The sequence below is a fragment of the Palaemon carinicauda genome, chromosome 19 (assembly GCF_036898095.1).
Source record: "Palaemon carinicauda isolate YSFRI2023 chromosome 19, ASM3689809v2, whole genome shotgun sequence".
Taxonomy (NCBI): Eukaryota; Metazoa; Arthropoda; class Malacostraca; order Decapoda; family Palaemonidae; genus Palaemon; species Palaemon carinicauda.
The window spans coordinates 45,396,227-45,416,144 of record NC_090743.1 but is presented as its reverse complement, the minus strand read 5'-3'; the positions used below and the strand labels follow the sequence as shown (position 1 = coordinate 45,416,144).

Genomic DNA, 19,918 nt, shown 5'->3' with positions numbered 1-19,918 from the left:
AAGCCCAACTAACCCCCCCCCCCCCCCCCCCTTCCTTCCAGCATTGCCCTCCCTCGGAATATGAAAGAAAGCATGTGTGAAGGGAGTTATTTAAGCAATATTAGCCTTGTTGAAGTCATTTAACCATGTTTCAGATAATGGTAATATGTCGAAATATTTCTCATTTATCAATTCCTTTCAACATTCTCGAAGCATTAAGAAAGTCCAACTAACCCCCCTCCCCCACACCCCTCCTCTCTACAATTTTGACCTGTCGCGGACTATGAAAGAAAACGTGTGTGTGGGGGGGGCGGTACTTATCAAAGTTATCTTAGCCTTGTTGAAGTCATTTAACCTTGTTTCAGGTAATCCTAACATGTTGAAATATTTCTATTATCAATTCTGGAATTTATTAGTTTTACCACTAACTATTTACATTACGTTAACATGGTGAAAGTGTTTGTGTATCGCCATCATTAGCCAGGGTCACATATACTAGGTTGGTTCGCTGAGTGATAAAAAATCCCCCACTATCACTAATCCACACAGCCCAGCTTGGTGATGGAAACTGACCAAAGCACAGACATGAATAAAGACATGTCTGAGGTCTTTGCCCTGAAGTGGACTAGAAATGGCTGTATTTGTTGCTGTTGTAAAATACATTAGATACGTAATGCATAATATATGTGAATTTTTACTTAATGCATCATGACATCAAACGTCAAGTATTGTTGAGCAATTGTACTAAAGACTTTGACTTTGTACGAACCTGGATGCTTTGTGACTATTGGCCATTAAAAATGTTTGCGTTCGTGCGTATAAAGTACTTTAATATCAAATTGTTTTTTCGACCGGATTTAACGGCTTCTGTTTCTGTATTTTAAGAATCTCTCTCTCTCTCTCTCTCTCTCTCTCTCTCTCTCTCTCTCTCTCTCTCTCTCTCTCTCTCCAGAATGTTCAGATGCTGATTCAATCCAAACTTAGGCAGGTATATAAGAATAATCCAGAGTCAGTTCAACAAATTAGTTAAGTGTAACATATTTGTTATAGAATTTACTGAGTCATTTGTTAATTTCTTTGAATTAGAAGTTGAAAAAGGGAATACACTAATTTACCTAATATACACAATTCTTTAAACGCGTTATTCATGCATTGACTGTAGAAACTGGATTATCCTTTTAGACAGGTCTTTTGAACTGTTATAGCCCAACTAGACATCCACTTTTAAAAAATATGAAGATTTTAACCAATGAGCGAAGGCCGGGTATGGTGGAAGCCTCCGATTGGCTGTAGCAATTTTCCTGACTGTAGGTGAAAGTGTCAGTCAGCTACACTCCAAGCAAATGGTAGTTTTGAAAAGCTCTTGTGTTTGGAGACCATTTCCGGTAAGAAAAAAAGAAAGGTTTTCTTGATTTTATTTTTATTTTCCGTAAACGTGATGTTCGAATATCCGTCGTCTTTTGTAAAAGTGTTAGTGATAATTATACATATAGGTATCGAAAAGGGCTAGATTTCGAAGCTGGTGACGGCCATTATCCATTTTTCGGTGCTGACAATATTTCTTGTACTTTGATAAAATAACTTTTTTTGCAGTTTGTTTAAAGTTTCTAATATGATGCAATTAGTTAAAGTTGCAAATACGATGCAATTAGTTAGTTCCAAATACCGTGCAATTAAATTTGCAAATACGGTGCAATTAGTTAGATGCAAATACAGTGCAGTTAGTTCCAAATACGATGCAGTTAGTTCCAAATATGGTGCAAATAAAGTGGCAAATACGGTGCAATTAATTAAGATTGCAAATACGATGCAATTAGGTAAAGTTCCAAATACGATGCAATTAGTTTCAAATACAGTGCAATTAGTTGCAAATATGGTGCAATTAGTTAGATACGATGTTCTTAGTTCCAAGTACGATGCAATTAGTTAGTTTCAAATATGGTGCTATTAGATGCAAATACGTTGCAATTAGTTCCAATTACGGTGCAATTAGTAACAAATGCGGTGCAATTAGTTCCAGATACGATGCACTTAGTTCCAAGTACGATGCAATTATCAAGTTTCAAATAGTGTAATTAGTTGCAAGTATGTTGCTATTAGTTCCAAATACGTTGCAATCAGTTCTAAATAAGGTGCAATTAGTTAGTTCCAAGTACGATGCAATTAGTTTCAAATACGGTGCAATTAGTTGCAAATATGTTGCAATTAGTTGCAAATACGGTGCAATTAGTTCCAAATACTGTGCAATTAATTCCAAATGCGGTGCAATTAGTTGCAAATATGGTGCAATTAGTTAGTTTGAAATACAGTGCAATGAGTTTCAAATACGGTGCAATTAGTTGAAGTTATAAATACGATGCAATTAGTTCCAAATACGATGCAATTAGTTCCAAATACGGTGCAATTAGTTCCAAATACGGTGCAATTAGCTTAAGTTTCGAATACGGTGCAATTAGTTCCAAATGCGGTGCAATTAGTTGATGTTGCAAATACGGTGCTAATAGTTCCAAATACGGTGCAATTAGTTAGTTTCAAAATACTGTGCAATTAGTTGCAAATATGGTGCAATTAGTTTGTTTGAAATACGGTGCAATTAGTTAGTTTGAAATACGGTGCAATTAGTTAGTTTGAAATACGGTGCAATTAGTTGAAGTTGAAAATATGGTGCAATTAGTTCCAAATACAGTGCAATTAGTTCCAAATACTGTGCAATTAGTTGAAGTTCCAAATACGGTGCAATTAAGTTCCAAATACTGTGCAATTAGTTGCAAATTGGTGCAATTAGTTAGTTTGAAATACGGTGCAATTAGTTCAGATGAACGCCATAATCACAGTTATTATAATAATTTCAGTACGTTAAGAATTCTTGGCGATTGGTAAGCAAGCAAATATCTTTTGATTACCAGCCTTCCCCCAAAATACATAAGTATCAAATAGATTTATCTATTCTAATGATATTAAATCATCGTATCATTGAAAGGCTAAATAAATGAAATTCGTCTGTTGCTATTTATTCAGAAAATAAACTATTTTTTATTCCTTATTCAACCTCGTGATTGATTTGAGGGACTTAAAAAAGAAAGAAATAAAGATACTTGATTCTTTGCGAAGAATGTTACCCTGCAAGGTTAATTAAATCTCTTTTTAAGAATAGATAGTCTCTTGGCATTCTTGTGCGTAAAATGTCTTATTAATTTAGGAGGTGAAATGAATGATATTCATTCATAAAAGTTCTTTATATTTGATATATACAAAATTATATTTGATATATCCAAAATTATGTTTGATATATTCAAAATTATATTTGATATATCCAAAATAATATTTGATATATACAAAATTATATTTGATATATACAAAATTATATTTGATATATCCAAAATTATATTTTATATATCCAAAATTATATTTGATATATCCAAAATTATATTTGATATATCCAAAATCATATTTGATATATCCAAAATCATATTTGATACATCCAAAATTTTTGTTTCGTTTCAAAAGATAGGGATACTCACTCACTCACCTACGTATTCAATTACTCACTCACTCACTCACTCACTCACTCACTCACTTACTAAAATACTTACTTAATTAAAGATTTTTTTCTGGCAATATCACATAGAAACCCTGTACCTTAGAGGACCTAAAATATCAGTTTATCGTATTAATTCTTAGGTATTCATCGGTAATTGTTAGTCCATATTATCGAAGCACTTAGAGAACAAGAGAGTCTTCAGTTTCCTCTTGAAAGCCTTAATACTGTAAGGACAGTGAGACAAGCGTCACCAAGATCAACTGATACTTTATTCATGTTGTTGTTGTTGGGGTATTAAAGCCAACACTTGTTGTTGGCACGGGCCTTTCCCTTGGTTGGCCCGTAGGTGATCTGTAAAAAATTTATAAGGTAGTTGCATTAATGGAAATTTGAAAGGTTTTTAGTAGTAGAAAAAGATGTGGATAGGGTAAGGATGATGGTGGTAGTGGTAGAGGGCCATCATTTCTCGGATAGTGGTAGTTTGAAAAGTGGGGGTGTAAGGCTTTTGAAGATTAGAGAAAAATTGTGCAGGTGGGGTTGTCCAACCCTTTACTCCCTAGGGTCCCTGCAGAGAGATTTTTAAGTGGTAGATTAGTTGAGAAGTGAAAGGGGGTGATGTGAATAGAGCCTTACAATGAGGGGATGAGATGGTGCATGGAATGAGGAGGTCTTACCTTGGTGGAGGTAGTGTTGAAAGCAACTGTGCATGTGTGTCTATGCTTTCGACAATTGCTTTTGCCAGTGTGGCTGCCTCTTTCATGGCATGTGGTGTGTTGATGTCTACAAGTAGATCACCTCGTAGCTGTGCTGTTTCTCTGCATTCTAGTAGGTAGTGCAGGAGAGGTTGTTGTGGTATGACATCACAGTGTTCACACCTTGTCTGGATGTCATCTAGGAGTTCCCAGTTTGCTTTGTAACCCAGCCGGAGTCTGTGTATGCATACTGCCAGTTTTCTTGGGGCGTATCTGTCTATGGGAGGGGGTTCTAGTTCCGATGCCCATTTGTACCATGTTGCAGAGGGAGAGCCATTCTCTATCCTCATATGTAGTTCCTTGATTAGGTTGTTCTTGAGCTGTGTCTTTATTTTGCTTTTGATTTGTTGCAGTGCAGGCTGTATGTGCACCTGTACATTGTGAATGTGTTTGGTGCTTTTGGCTAGCTCATCAGCCTTTTCATTCCCTGGTATCCCGATGTGACTGGGGATCCAGTTTATAGTTACTAGTCTGTTTCTTTCATTATGTTGATGTAAGAGGATTTTAATGTCCGCTATCAGGGATTTGTTTTCTTTGTTTTTGTCCTGCTGTAGGACCTGCACTGAGGATCGTGAGTCAGTATGGATGACTACTGGTCCTTCCTCATTTTCAATAGAGTATTTTAATGCTTGCTGTATTGCGACAAGCTCTGTCTGCAGGGTGGAGACATTGTTGGATGTTCTCCAGCAAGCTGTGAACTTGCAGGAGTGAACTGCCGCTCCTGCTGTTTGGGTTCCAGGATCTACTGTACCATCAGTATAGTAGATCTGTGCCCCTGTTGTTTCTACTGAGGTTATAGCTGCTTCTGCTGCGTTTCTGAGTTCTTCTATTGTGCAGTTTTCTTTTGCCCTTGGGAGTTTGGTGTAGTTGAATTTAGCAACTTGTTTTTTCCATGGTGGAATGTGTATAGTGCTTTGTGCTGTGTCAGGTTTTAATTGTAGGATTGTTTCTGTAAGGCCAAGTCTTTTGATGTTATTGCTATGGTCTTTGCCATAAGAATCTGGGGTTTGTACTTCAGGATGTTTGGATAGTTCCTCTCTTACTCGTCTTTTGGTGATTGAGTCTCTGTCTGACAGGAACATCTTTGCAACTATGCTTGCATTTCTTAGTGCAATTCTGTCTTCGAGGGTTGGTAGTCCGGTTTCCAACCTAAGGTTGCAAAGTCTTGTCCACATTGGGGCACCCAACATGAGCCTCATGGCATTGTTTTGAATCACTTCAATTGTGCTTGTTTGTAGATCTGTTAGTCCCAGGAGTGTTGGGGCGGCATAGTCTACTAGTGATCTGGAACAGGCTAGATAGTATTTCTTTTGGATGTGTTCATTTGCTCCATCCTTGAGCCTGCACATATATCTCATAGCTGCATTTCTGGCATTTGTTCTTTCCTTGAGATTTTTTATCTCTTGCTTGAAAGTGAGCTGTTTGTCTATTATTACCCCGAGGTATGTGTATCGGTCCACCCATTCTAGGGGTTCCATTCCTATTGTGAGTGGTTGTACGGGGTTTGGGGCTTTGATTGTCATTGCTTTTGTTTTGGCAATGTTAATTTTTAGTCCAAGCTCATTGGATTTGTGGCTGATGGCATTGAGTGCTCTTTGCATTTTTATTGTCCTGACTGGCCCTCGAGCTATTACACATACATCATCTGCATAGATAAATATATTAACTCCTTCAGGTAGCTGAAGTGAGGCTATATTTTCCATGAGGATGTTGAAAAGGAGGGGGCTTAGAATTCCTCCTTGTGGCGTACCATTTTCCAATTCATGATATGTGGATATCACTCCTTGAAATTTGACTCTGGCTTGCCTTCCTAGCATGTAGTTTTTAGTCCATGCTAGTAGGTGTCCTTTGACTCCTTTTTTGGCTACTGATTGCAGCACTGCAACTGGGCTTGCAAGCTCGAAGGCTTTTTCAAAGTCTATGAAGACTATTGTTGCCTTGTTCTGATTTATGCAGCTTAATACATCTGTGATGCATTCAGAGGTTCCAATTCCCTCCTGATATGCATATAGCTGCTTGTTTAGGGGGCCAATTTTGTACTTTAATCTGTTTAAGACCATTTTTTCTCCTGTTTTTTCTATACAGGATACCAAGGCTATTGGCCTGGGATTTGTTGGATCCTTTGGCTTGGGGATTGGCTGTGTATCTTGTTGTCTCCAGGTTTGAGGCCTTATGTGCTCTAGGTGTGTTTTGTTTAGTAATCTTAGGAATGTAGTTTCTCCTGCTGGACCCATGTGTTTGATCATTGTGTAGGTGATTTTGTCAGCTCCAGGTGCAGTGTCTTTCCCTGTCTTTTGTACTGCTCTTAGCTCCTCAACTGTGTATGGGGTGTCTGTGTCATCCTGCTGAAGGCAGGCTGTGTTGATCTCTTCCCATCTTGATGGTGCCAGTTGCTCTTGTTGCATTCTGGTTTCGGGGGAGAGATTGATTGACAGTGTTCTGTTTGCAAAGGATGTTGCAATTCTTTCAGCCTCCTCATGTGGGTGTGGGTGTGTGGCAATTGGTGTCTTTCTCTTTTTTCCGGCTACTCTGCCTAGCCATTTCCAAAGCTGAGTTAGATTGGTGTATCCTGACAGGCTTGAACACCATTCCATCCATTTTTCAATTCTGATTTCATGGATTCTTTCATTTGTTTCAGTTTTGACTGTTTGTAGTAGCTCTCTGTTTTCTACTGTGGATCTTCTTCTGTATATTTTTGTGACTCTGTTTAGTCTGGTTTTTAGTCTTCTGACTTCTGGGCAGTAGTACCAGGAGTCTTTGTAAGTGTAACTACCTTGTGTTGTTTTTAGTGGCATAGCTCTGTTGGCTGCATTGTGAAAGGCCTCAACTAGGTCTTTTTCTAGTTGGTCTATGTCCTCTGGAGGAGCGTAGCTGATTGCCCATTCCTCTATGGTTGTTTGAAAGCAGACCCAGTCTGCTAGGTCCTGGTTCCATCTTGGTGGGGGTGGTGGGATTGGAGGTAGTTGTTGTAAGTCCAATTCTGTCACTGTGGCAAAGTGATCACTTATCAGGGTTGAGTGTACTTGCCACTTGGTTAGGTGTCTAATGGCTGTTGTGGCAAAAGTCAGATCTAGTCTTCCACCTCTTATGTGTGTAGGTTGCCCTGTGTTTAGGAGGGAGACTCCTTCAAATTCATCCAGGGCGAAAGCTATGTGTTCCCCTGAGGGGTTTGTCCTTGATGGGGATGATAGTATGGGGTGATGTGCATTAAAATCCCCGCAGATAATTGTTGGTGTTCTTTCTGTGTGAGCAAAGAGTTGAGTTAGTTGTAACTCTCCTGTATCCTCCCTATGTAATTTTCTGTATATGTTGTATATGTCTATTTTTTTATTCAGTAATGTTATTGTTACTGCTAGTGTCTCTATGTTGGTGCCACAGGGAATAGGGTTGTGTAACCTTGTTGTTGGTATGCTAGTTTTAACTAATGTAGCTAGTCCTCTGTCTGTGCCTATCTGTGGTGCGATGTAGGCATTGTAGCCTGGGATTTTTAGTTTCTTTCCTGCTGGAAGATTGGTTTCTTGTAGCAGGATGACATCTACATTCTCAGTTTTGCATATTGCAATTAGGGAGGAGATCTTTGATCTAACACCGGCTGAGTTCCAGTTCAGAACTCTTACTCCTTGGTGTAGGTTGAAGAGTATTGTCTTGGGTCCCTAGGGGCAAAGGCAATTGCCTTGACCTCGGAGGATGAAGTGGATGAGGTAGATGGGGTGAGAGTGGATGATGGGATGATGGATGGGGTGAGTGGTATGATAGGTGCGGGGACTGAAGTGGAGGATGTGGAAGGAACGGGTGATTGAGGTGATGGAATGGTAGGTGTGGTTGGTGAGGAGTGAGAAGTGATCTCCTGGATAGCAAGAGAGGGGGATTGGGAGGACTTATTCCTGGAGAGCAAGTCTTTTAGGACTTGTTCAACGCTGGTAGCAATTGTTGCAGCATTGATTTTTCCAGTCACGGCCTGAGTGACTAGTTCGGTCAATTTGTCTTTTAGGACCGTGGTCTTTATGAAGATGGTCCTAGGCAGTGGTTTCGGACCTTCGGTTGGAGCCTTGGAGGTAGATCTGGCTCTGGGTTTAGATACTGACCTGGTTCTTGTTCTGGAGTTGGAGTGCCTGTTTAGCTCCTCCTGGGTATAAAATCTCCTTCTGGGTAGAGGTTTGGGGGCCGCTCTTCCTCTTGATGGGTCCCTTTTGTCTTTGGGGAGGGCAGCAATTACTCTTGCTACCCTTTCAGGGCATCCCCAGGCCATTGCAGTATGCCCTTTCTTACAATTTGAACACTTTTTGACTGTGGGTATTCCAGCAGCCTTCTTGTCAATGCACTCCTGTGTGGGGTGTTTAAGGCTGCAGACAGCACAGGTTGGGACCTTTGCTTGGCATTGGTCCTTGTGATGCCCATACTTCTGGCAGTTGTAACATCTGAGGGGATCTGGGTAATATTTGTTGACCCTGAAGCTGCCAAAGATGCCTAGGTCGACACTTCGTGGGTGTGGACCCTTAAAAGTCACCAGTATGGCTTTTGTAAGGAAGCCTGCCTTGTTCTTCATCCTTTCTGCTGCAGTGATATTTGGTAATTTAACTAGATGGCTCTCCATCATATCAGTTGGGTAGCCAACCACAACTGCTTTTTTTAATTTTTCCTCTTCTTTAAGCTCCAATAGCTTAATGTCTGAGGTGCTTCGCAAGGTTATCAGTGCTCTTGCGTCCTTGGTGGATATGGTCCACTGTCCTTGCCTGTTTGGTTTAGCAATCATCTGAATGTTTTTGTGTTTGCTTTCAAAGGCAGCAATAGCCTTGAAGGCCTCTGATGGGTTACCAGCCAAGACCCTAAAAAAATAGGTCTTGTTTTCTCTAGCAGGCTGGTTGCTGCTTCCTGCGGTGAGGTTTTCTTGCTGTGTGGGTACAACATTCCCTGGTTGGCTCCTTCTAGGAAGTTTCTTTTTCCTCCTTACTTCCTGCCAAGGTAGGTTTCCTTCTCCATCAGAGTCGTTGTCGTTGGTCCTCTTCCGGTTTGTTTGGTCTTGGTTCTGTTCCATTCGTTTCTGTTCATTGTCCATGAGTTCCTGTTCGGCTTCCTTATCAAGTTCAGTTAGAAGGGGTTGCAGGTCGGGGTCCATATCCATTTCACCAGTTGCTAGAGCTTCTAGTATGATCTCATAAAGTTGATTCCAGGATAAGTCCTTTTTTTCAAGATGGGTTAGTATATGATCAGAGACCATATAGAGAGACAGACAGTGTGCCTGGTGGGGTTGTCCAACCCTTTAAGCCCTAGGGCCCCAAGCAAAGTTATAGTAGAAGTTATAAGAATGAATTACAGAATCGGAAAATGAAACACAAATTCGTTAGTTATATGGGGGTTATGCTAACTAACCTATTGCTAGAGCAGTGCTGAAACTAACTCTTTTTAGCTAAGTACTAGCCTACACAAATAGCTGTTGGGGAGCCTTCTTACTGCGTTCACGCACTAAGACGGCCCAGCAGTCTATTCCTGCAGGTAGGGAGGTTGAGGGTAATAATCAAAACTCAGTGGAGACCTAAAAGTTTTTATTTGAGCTGATTCCTGACCCTATTTGAATACTGGCTTATTTCGCCAGTTACCAAGAATATCAACCTATTACTTATCAAACAACTTGGCTTATAGGCGCCAAGCCTAACAGCCCTATGCCACTTGCCACAGACAGCGAGAGTGGGAGTTTTTGACCCTTGGGCCCTGCTTCAACTGGAGTTTTAAGACCACAACGGCTACCAGATTTTCCACAGGAGGATCTATTAGTAAGGTAAAATTATGTAGTTGGAGGCAAAGCTTAGCCTATATTGTCAATTTAATTTTCTTTATAGGAGGGGGCTGATTACAGCCAATTCAGGGGCAAGGCCCTTGTCAGTACAGCAAAAACTGCAACAGAAATCGTCGAAAAAACGGCGAAAATCGGCGACGAATTCGGCGAAAAATCGGCGAAAAACGTCGGCGAAATCGGCGATTTATCGGCGGAGGCGGCGGCGGCGGTGGCGGCGGTCTCTTCAGGAGGCTGAATGTATCAGCCAAGTGAAGAGGGAGCAGGCAACAGCCAGTAACGGCGGCAGAAGATGTCGGCAGTCAGCAGGCAGGAGCAGCAGTGATGGTCCTCTCTCAGTGGGATCTGAGTGAGAACGACTTTATTCAGATGTACGTGGGAGTATATTACAAGGTGCGGACGGAAAGATGGGTTGGCGCTGGCGCCAAATCAGATTGAATTGCCCGCCAAAATATGTGTTTTCTTACACTTACAAATATACGAATTAAGAGTTAACAGAAACATGTAATGAAATAATACATATGTCAAAATGTAGCTCCGATAGAGCGGAATACATATACATGGGAAACCACGGTGTGGCGAAAGGAGAATTCAAATAAATAAACAGTTTGTTGATTTTCTGGACGACGAAGGGAGCGGTGTCCTTACAAGTACTCCCCCCCCCCAAGACATCGGGCGGCGTAGAGGGCTGATGATCAATCTTCGTATCTTTTCGGGCGTCGGAGGGTTCCTCTTGTTTTTGAACGGAGGGGCACGCCGGCGGTCGGCGTAAGGATCTCTTCCTCTTGTCGTCGTTTGATGATTTTTCTTTTGTTGGGCGCGTTGTTTTGAGGTGGTACTCTGGATCTGCCAGGTCCGGCGGAGGCGGTGTTGTTTCCTTCGAGAAACGCTGGTTTCACGCGGTCTATTGAGACCCAGTCCTCTTGGCCATGGACGTCGAGAAGTAAGGCTTTCGTTGTCCTCTTAATTACCCGGTAGGGGCCTCGATAAGGTCTAGTTAGTGGTTGTCGATGAGCGTCGACACTGACGAAAACGTACCCGCAGTCATCCAGGTTTTTTGGCTTGAAGTGCTTGGTTCTGTCCTGGTAAGTTTTGAGACATGGCCTGAACTTCCTGGCGATGTCCCTTAGGTGATCCAGCTGCGTGTCGTCGGTTGATGAGGGAAAGAATTCGCCAGGAACTGCAAGCGCCTCCCCGTAAACCTTTTCGGCGGGCGAAGGTTCGCCGTCTGCGCGAGGGGCGGGTCGAAGGCCGAGGAGTACCCAAGGAAGTCGTGATTTCCAGTCCCCGTCGGTGCAGCTCGCTATCAGGGACGCCTTGAGGGCGCGGTGAGTTCTTTCGACCATGCCGTTTGCCGCGGGGTTGTATGCCGTGGTGCTGTGGAGCGTCGTCCCATCAGGTTCGCCAAAACGAGCCATATTTTTAAATATTAAACTTAGCCGGTGAATATATAAATAGCTGACGTCTCCGACGGCCCGACAGATTCCAAAAAACTCGCGAGCGATCGCCATGAAGGTTGCGGGTGTGCCCACCAGTGCCGACTATCGGCCAGATACCGCATATATTTCTCAACCACTCCAGTTCTTCTCTGTCGGTGTCACCGACAACATTGGTTCCGCTTGCTCAAGACCTCGAGTTTTCTACCGAATTGGTGAAGTACTTGGTTTTGGTTTTATTGCTTTCGCCGTGTTGGATTATTCAATACTATCTTCAAAAGAAATGCTTTAGAAAGGAGAGAAATTTTTTTGCCCTTGCTTTTTTAATCTCGCTCTTGTTTTTCCATAGAGAAAAGATGGCCGGCCCTTCCCTCAGTGTACGGAAGTGTGTTAAAGGCTTTTAGTAATTATTTTATCACTTTATAAATTATTGTTGATATTTATAGATTTACCTCTATATATTTTATATCTCACCCGCCTTTATTAGGCCTCTTCGATTAGCTTTCCATTTATACTAAACATCGAGATAAATTTCATGTTTTTGTTTATATGCGGCCTTTACCTATTCTTTGTAGGCGGTCCTGACTTGGAAAACGAAGTTAAACAACGTTGAGCCCATTCAACTTTTATTTTTGTTTAGATAAAAACAGTTGCTCTGTAAGAGTGATGAGATGAGTATGTTTAGAAAATATTTTAAGAAATTTATTCTTTGAATAGTCTTCGTGCTGTTTTTCAAAGATGAACTAACGTTTGGTTTATTTATGCTACGCAGTTTGCGCTCTATCGTTACGATAGAGAAAGAGAGAATCACGGTTTCACTTTGCAGAAAGAGTAAATCGATTTTGACGTTTTGTTCATTCTTCTTTCAAACTGAAGTTTTTTAGATACTTATTTAAAGGAACATGTTAATTTTCAATTTCTTAGTCCTTTCAGTTTTTTTCCTTTAGTCAAATAACCTGTTATTGACGAAGAGTGAGTGGGCCATTCTCTTGTGAGTGACAAGAGAGAGAGAGAGAGAGAGAGAGAGAGAGAAAGAGAGAACAATCCGATCTTTATTCTCGTCCCAAGTCTCTGTACAAGGAGTTTGGGAGCGAGTAACGTTGTTCTCGATTGAGTGTTTTACTCTCGTCCCAAGTCTCTGTACGGGGAGAGAGGATAAAACGTTTTAGTTTTTATTCTCATTCCAAGGTACTGTACGGTGAGAGATTGAAAACGTAGTCCTTAGTGAACTAGTGTTTAGTCTCATCCCCAGTCACTGATCTTTTTAACTTTATTTTTGGGCTCAAGCCATGGCGTCCTGATGGAAGGTTCCTTTTTGGTAGCATCCTTGGGTAAATAACTACTAAGATATTCCCAGAGAATTTAACCACAGGTTATCACAGAATTCTAACTTCTGGAGCGAGTATCCTAAAGGTTTCCCTTTTAAGACATCGTATATCAACAGGGGATGCATGTATTAACGCGCCACATAGCTATCTACACCCCGAACAGAGTTAATACTTCGGTGTGTAAGGGCGGAGAATAGCTGGGAGCCGTTCCACAGCTAATCTCGTCCGTGGCTACTTTTGGTACTCGAGACGTAAAGAAACGGGCGCCATTGCTAAATGACGTCACGTCCGTCCCCATCCTTTGCATAGTAGCTCGCCTTACTTAGACGGATTTTCCCTGTGCTTACTTTATCGACTTGCATCTTCATCATGTCGCTACCTTCGGCCTCGCCTTCTTCTGGAAAGTTGAGTACAAGGTTCCAGTATTGTTTAGTTAAGCTCTGACCGTAAAGTAAATTTTACTTTTCGAGATATTTGATGTTTTGTGACAGAGCTGTGCCTCAACCGGACCCGCCATTTTATGGCGTCGTTGTTGTTCTGCATGCCTTATTTAGTTAGCCTCAACAACGCTTCCGGGCTTATTTACTAATCGATACTATTAGTTTATTTAGTCTTCATAGCTAGGAACTTTTATATCGTGTTTTGACGCTTTTTTACCGGTCATTGATTGACCCCATACCAGTTGGCTACTATAGCCCCCAGGCCAGAGCGCCTATATCAGTGTTCATGCATGATATTTATCAGTGATCCTAGGCTTATTTATGAAGATAGTGGCATTATTTTACAATACTATTGACTGTGATGCAAGTGTTTTCGCCTTCAGGGACCATATAGGGGATAGGTTAGTTAGTGTGTCTTTCTAACCTAACCTACATGTAGGATCCCTATATGCTTCCTTCATCCCCCTGCCCTAGGGCATTCCCTCTGTGTAGCCTTGCTCCCCCTACCACGTAAGGGGATCAAGCTCTTATCAGAGTATTTTATCGCCTCTCTGTCCTCCCTAAGGGAATGATCCCCCCTTAGGGTTGCGCCTGAGAGTGAGGAACGGCTAGTCCTTCCTCTATTGCTAGGGCTAGGTCTACGACTTTCCTGCAATAGCGATATGTCTTCAATCCTTCCTAGTTCAGGACGTACATCCCTGCTCTAGGTTAGGTTTTGGAGGGGTTAATTCTGTTCCTTGCTGAAACTTTACCCATGCACCGTTTTCAGTCAAGCTGCCTTACCTTAGACTAGGGAGTGTCCTCCCTTCCTTAGTGGCCGCTCTGGTACAGAACCCCCTCCATGGAAGACCCTTCTCTTCTCCCCTCCCCACCTATCTCTTGTATGGCCTAGCCTATACTTAGGTTAGTCTATACCCATCTGTCCCCTGTCCTACAACTCCTCCTTAGGGTGGAGTGATAGAGCTACCTTGAGCTTTTGTGTGCAGTCCGCTCTGGTACATATACCCTTCATAGTGTCCTATGGGGTTAGCCACTGGATGTGTTCTGTATGCAGGGGTCTCCCCCCCCCCCCCTGGGTGTCCCCTAGCCCTCCCTTGGGCTACCTTAGCTCCCGGTCCTCTGCGGCCCCTGCTTCTGGGTGATAGAGTCAGCCTCTATCATGGGTACACCCACTCAGGGGGGATGTCTGGGAGTCCATGACCGGACCCCTACATCCCTCCTTCTGTCTCTTTCACTATCCGGGTGCCGGTCCCTTGCCGCCTCCACTGTCGGTGATACCCACCTCCTACCTTGGTGACTCATTCCATATCCCCTCGGCCGCCAGTCCTCCGTGTGCCGGGGGACTGCCGCCTGCCGCCGGCTTCCAGCCGATGGCTCTCACTCCTTCCTCATAGCTTGGTCGTCCGCCCGCCGGCCGGCCCCCGGAGTGCCGGCATCCACTGCCGGCAGTCCGGTTCTGCTATAACCATCCTTGTTCCTGTCACCAAACCGGCAACCTCCGGCTGTCGGAGCCGCCGCTCCCTCTGCCGGCGTGCCGCCGCTGTACCGGCGGCCGCCACCCTGGTATTACTCTTGACTTTTATATTGTCTGTCCTAATGCCAGAAACTCTGCTGGAGCGGCCTCCGGCGTGCCGGCGGTCTGCCGGAACCTTCCGGAGGCGTCAAGGCGACTTGCACCCCCTTCTACTAGCTATCATCTGATATTGATAGCCCTACACTGCAACCAGATGGCTTGTTTACGTAAATGGATCAGTATCTTATTACTGTTCTATTGGTAATCATGCTGTCTTCTTGCATTTTACAGATTTCCAGCATGCTGCGTGTATCTTAGCGCAGCTGGTTGCCGGAAGCCGTTACCCTATGGGATCTTTTAGTCCCCTAATCAGGAACTGAGTGGCCTCAGTCCCAACCTTATATCCTTGACAATTCCCATAGAATTCTATCTGCCCTATGGACTTCTACTGGAATTCTATCCTGTGCCTTCGGTCACCTCGGATTGTCCAAGGATGAAGGTTACGGTAACCAGCTGGGCGGGATGCACGGAGTATGTTCCTATCCTATCTCAACCCTTCCTCTGTGCATCACACCCTTTATCAAGTTAAAATTAATGATTAATATTAACTTAGTTTAAGAGCCATTCTTATGACTCCCCCCATACTCATTTTCTCTTTCTTTCACAGGAGGAGCAGATGAAGTGTGACTACGACTTCTGCGCTGTGAAACGCCCGCACTTCTACGGGCATACGGCGTGTAGGACTCACACCCCTTGTGCCAACAAGAAAGGGGATTTGAAGTTCTGGGACCCGCAAACTGTACGGTCTGCCAGGCTCGCCTAGTCGATGCCTTCCATAATCCTCCCTCAGCGGAGGTCGGGGACACTTCTCGGGATAAGCTACGCAAGTGGGTGCGTGGCTTCCAGAAGAATGCCACTGGACCGTACCTGGCCACTGAAGAAATGAGGTCCCTTCTGTTCCCAAAGGCCTCCCCCGATTCTGTGGTGCCCAAAGAATTGATCCCCACTGTCCAAATTACGGTGGAACCAGACGTAGTCATGGCCCAGTCCATGCACGAGTGCCACCTGGATTCCGAGAACGACGAACACATGTCGGATATTTCGGAGGGCACGGAGAAGACCCTTATGGCCCAAGGTGCGGAAGATGAAGAGGACCAGGTGGAATACACCGAGTCGGAGCAAGAGGTCGCTCCTCCTTCCATCACCGCCCCTACTCCTACACTGACGGAAGTGTCTCTCCCGTCTACTTCCGCTACCCCGGAACCCATTCCATACGCCCAAGAGATGTTCCGGATGATCAAAGCCATTATGGACGACAGGCTGAAAGAAAATCAAGAGTTCATCAGGTCCATGATGGGGTCCAAAGAACCGAAGAAGATCTCGGTTAAGGATCTCCCTGCATGCTCACACGCCAACCCCTGGAGGTATGCTGAGCATATGGTTATCGCGACCGGCAGGATCTTTGTCAGCGATAAGATCGGCACGGTCCCCCTGGAAGATGTGGAGTTCTTCCCAAACTTCGAGGCCTACCCGGACTGTTACGTCCGGCTCCGTTCTGAACCTGCCTCTAAAGAAGAGACCGAACCCAAGGAGGAGATAGTGTTCGATCTCGCGAAGGTCCAGGCTATGCTAGCCAACACATTTAAAAGTAGGGATTTTACCTGCTCTAAGCTTCCGGCCCTGAGCAAGAAGCACCCTACCTACGTCGCACCCGACGATGCAGTCCTTCCCTTCATGGAAAAGGCCTTCGCTGCGTGCCTCAAGGCTGTGGAAGAAGGAAAACCCTGCCCTGCACTGGAGGAGTGCAGACCCTTCTCCATAGTGACTCCCCCCGACGCTCGACACTGGAAGGATATCCAGCATACTTTCGTGGTGGGAAAGCTAGATCCTGACGTAGCCGGACGTCAGTTTAACGAAGACCTCCCGAAACTCAACGACCACCTCCTTCGTCGGGAACAAAATACGAAGGAGAGGCTTGCAGCATCCATGTCCCACCAGGTCCAACTTGACGTCATGGCTTGTGACACCAGAGTCCCAGACCACTATATGGTACTCGCCAAATCCCACATGGCAACCCTGGTGAAGGATTTGTATCACTTCATGAAGGCTCGGAGAGCCTGTCGAGAATTCGTGTTCTCAGGTGCCACTGTGAAACACGAACCCCGGAGGCTGATTTCCTCCAACATCTGGGGTAAACACCTCTTTCCCTCTGACCTCGTGAAAGAGATCACCGACAAAGCTGCCACGGAGAACAGGAACCTTTTCCACAAGTGGGGCATGTCAAAGAAGAGGAAATCCTCCCAGGACGACGGACCTCAACCTAAGAGGAAATCCTCCAAACAGAAACCCCAGCAACGTCAACAGAGACGACAGTTTCCGGGACCCGCTACTCCCCAAGTGGCAGCTCAGCCACAGCAGACCTTCCAGCTGGTCACCCAACCGGTCTTGTCACAGTCACCGGTTTTCACCCCTGCTTTCGAGCAACAGACGACTACCTTTCGTCCCAAAGGTAGAGGCTCAAGCAGAGGTGCAGGCAGAGACGCGTCTCGCCGTCCCTCCAGAGGCAGAGGAGGAAAGGGAGCTAGCGGCCGAGGCAGTAAGCCCTCGGGACACCAGAAGCAATGAAGTGCTTCCGGTGGGAGGAAGACTCCGCCAATTCCAGGATCGTTGGACCTTCGATCCCTGGGCACACAGCATCGTCAAGAAGGGTCTAGGCTGGAGTTGGACTCAACCACCCCCAACCTTCCAGCAATTCTTCCAACAATCAACCCCCCTTCTGGAAGAATATGTCCTAGATCTCTTGAACAAGAAGGTGATAAGGAAGGTAAAGTCCACCAGGTTCCAAGGGAGACTGTTTTGTGTCCCCAAGAAAGACTCCGACAAACTCAGAGTCATTCTAGACTTATCCCCCCTCAACAAGTTCATAGCGAACGACAAGTTCAAGATGCTGACTCTTCAACAGATAAGGACCCTTCTGCCTCGAGGTTCTTCCACGGTCTCCATAGACCTGGCGGATGCCTACTGGCACGTTCCAATGAACCATCACGCTTCCTCCTACCTAGGATTTCGACTCCAAAGGAAAAGCTACGCCTTCAGGGCCATGCCCTTCGGCCTCAATGTGGCCCCTCGGATCTTCACAAAGCTGGCGGACGCCATAGTACAACAGCTCCGCCTCCGAGACGTCCAGGTGATGGCCTACCTCGACGATTGGCTAGTCTGGGCTCCATCGCCCGAGGATTGTTTAAAATCCTGCAGCAAAGTCACCCAGTACCTAGAACACCTGGGATTCAAGATAAACGTGAAGAAATCTCGCCTCTCTCCAGCTCAGAAGTTCCAATGGTTAGGAATCCAATGGAACCTTCAGTCACACCGCCTTTCCATCCCCCAGAAGAAAAGGAAGGAAATAGCAGGGTCTGTCAAGCGACTACTGAAATCCGAGCGTATCTCAAGACGCCAGCAGGAACGAGTTCTAGGCTCTCTACAGTTCGCCTCAGTAACAAACCCAGTGCTTCGTGCACAGCTAAAGGATGCCGCGGGAGTCTGGAGACGTTCTGCATCCATCGCTCGAAGAGACCTCAAGAGACGGCTCCCAAACAGACTTCGACTTCTCCTCAAGCCGTGGTCAGAAGCAAAGGCCCTGAAAAGGTCCATTCCTCTTCAACACCCACCTCCATCACTCAACATCCACACGGACGCTTCGCTGGAGGGTTTGGGAGGTCACTCCCACCAAAAACAGGCTCAAGGCACATGGTCTCCCCTGTTCAAGACGTTTCACATCAACATCTTGGAGGCCATGGCGGTCCTTCTAACTCTGAAGAAACTCTCCCCGCCTCCCTCGATCCATATTCGTCTAACCCTAGACAACTCGGTGGTAGTTCGATGTCTCAATCGCCAAGGCTCAAGATCGCCCCAGATAAATCAGGTGCTTCTTCCAATCTTCCGTCTGGCAGAGAAGAAGAAATGGCACCTGTCTGCAGTTCACCTACAAGGATTCCGCAACGTGACAGCGGATGCTCTATCTCGGACAAGCCCGATAGAGTCGGAATGGTCTCTAGATGCAAGATCATTCTCCTTCATCTCTCACCAAGTCCCAGAACTTCAGATCGATCTCTTTGCAACGAGCGACAACAATCAACTTCCTCGGTATGTGGCCCCGTACGAAGACCCCAAGGCAGAAGCAGTGGATGCCATGTCACTGGACTGGAACAGATGGTCCAAGATCTACCTGTTCCCTCCCACCAACCTTCTGCTAAAAGTCCTCTCCAAGCTGAGAACCTTCAAAGGGACAGCGGCCCTAGTGGCTCCCAAGTGGCCCCGGAGCAACTGGTACCCCCTGGTCCGGGAGCTGCAGCCCAAGCTGATCCCTCTCCCGGGCCCAGTTCTCTCCCAACAAGTACAGAAGTCGACTGTCTTCGCTTCATCATCGAAAATCAAGGACCTTCATCTCATGATTTTCTCTCCCTAGCCGCAAAGAAGAGGTTTGGGATCTCGAAGAAAAGTCTAGACTTCCTCGAGGAATACAAGACCGAATCCACAAGACGGCAATACGAATCATCTTGGAGAAAATGGGTCTCTTTCGTCAAGGCAAAAAATCCTAAGGAAATCACCATTGATTTCTGCATGTCCTTCTTCATTCACCTTCATGGACAGGGATTGGCAGCCAATACGATTTCGACTTGCAAATCGGCCTTGACTAGACCACTATTGTATGCCTTCCAAATTGATCTGTCCAGCGACATCTTCAATAAACTGCCGAAAGCATGCGCTCGTCTACGCCCAGCACCCCCACCGAAACCGATCTCCTGATCATTGGACAAGGTGCTCCATTTCGCCTCCAACTTGGATAATGATTCATGCCCTCTCAAGGATCTGACTCAGAAAGTTATATTTCTCTTTGCTCTTGCCTCAGGAGCCCGAGTCAGCGAAATAGTGGCATTGTCAAGAGAAGAGGGTCATATCCTGTTTACTGATTCAGGAGACATTACCCTCTCCCCGGATCCGACGTTTCTCGCCAAAAACGAATTACCCACCAAAAGATGGGGCCCCTGGAGAATATGCCCCCTGAAGGAAGATGCCTCTCTATGCCCAGTAGAGAGCCCTAAGGTCTATCTTCGCAGAACTTCGAACTTTGGTGGAGG

At 45.0% G+C, this 19,918-nt stretch overlaps 1 long non-coding RNA gene across 3 annotated transcripts in view; it reads left to right on the top strand.

The window, feature by feature from the left end:
• Window positions 1-19,918, top strand: part of LOC137658238 (uncharacterized) — a 106,270-nt gene that overhangs the window by 23,911 nt on the left and 62,441 nt on the right. Inside the window, exon 1 of one of the 3 annotated variants that reach the window (XR_011047293.1) lies at window positions 1,342-1,364. The exons of the other annotated variants lie outside the window; for them this stretch is intronic. This is a non-coding gene — a long non-coding RNA (uncharacterized lncRNA). Of the gene's footprint in view, window positions 1-1,341; window positions 1,365-19,918 lie in introns of those variants that run through there. 3 annotated transcript variants of the gene reach the window in all.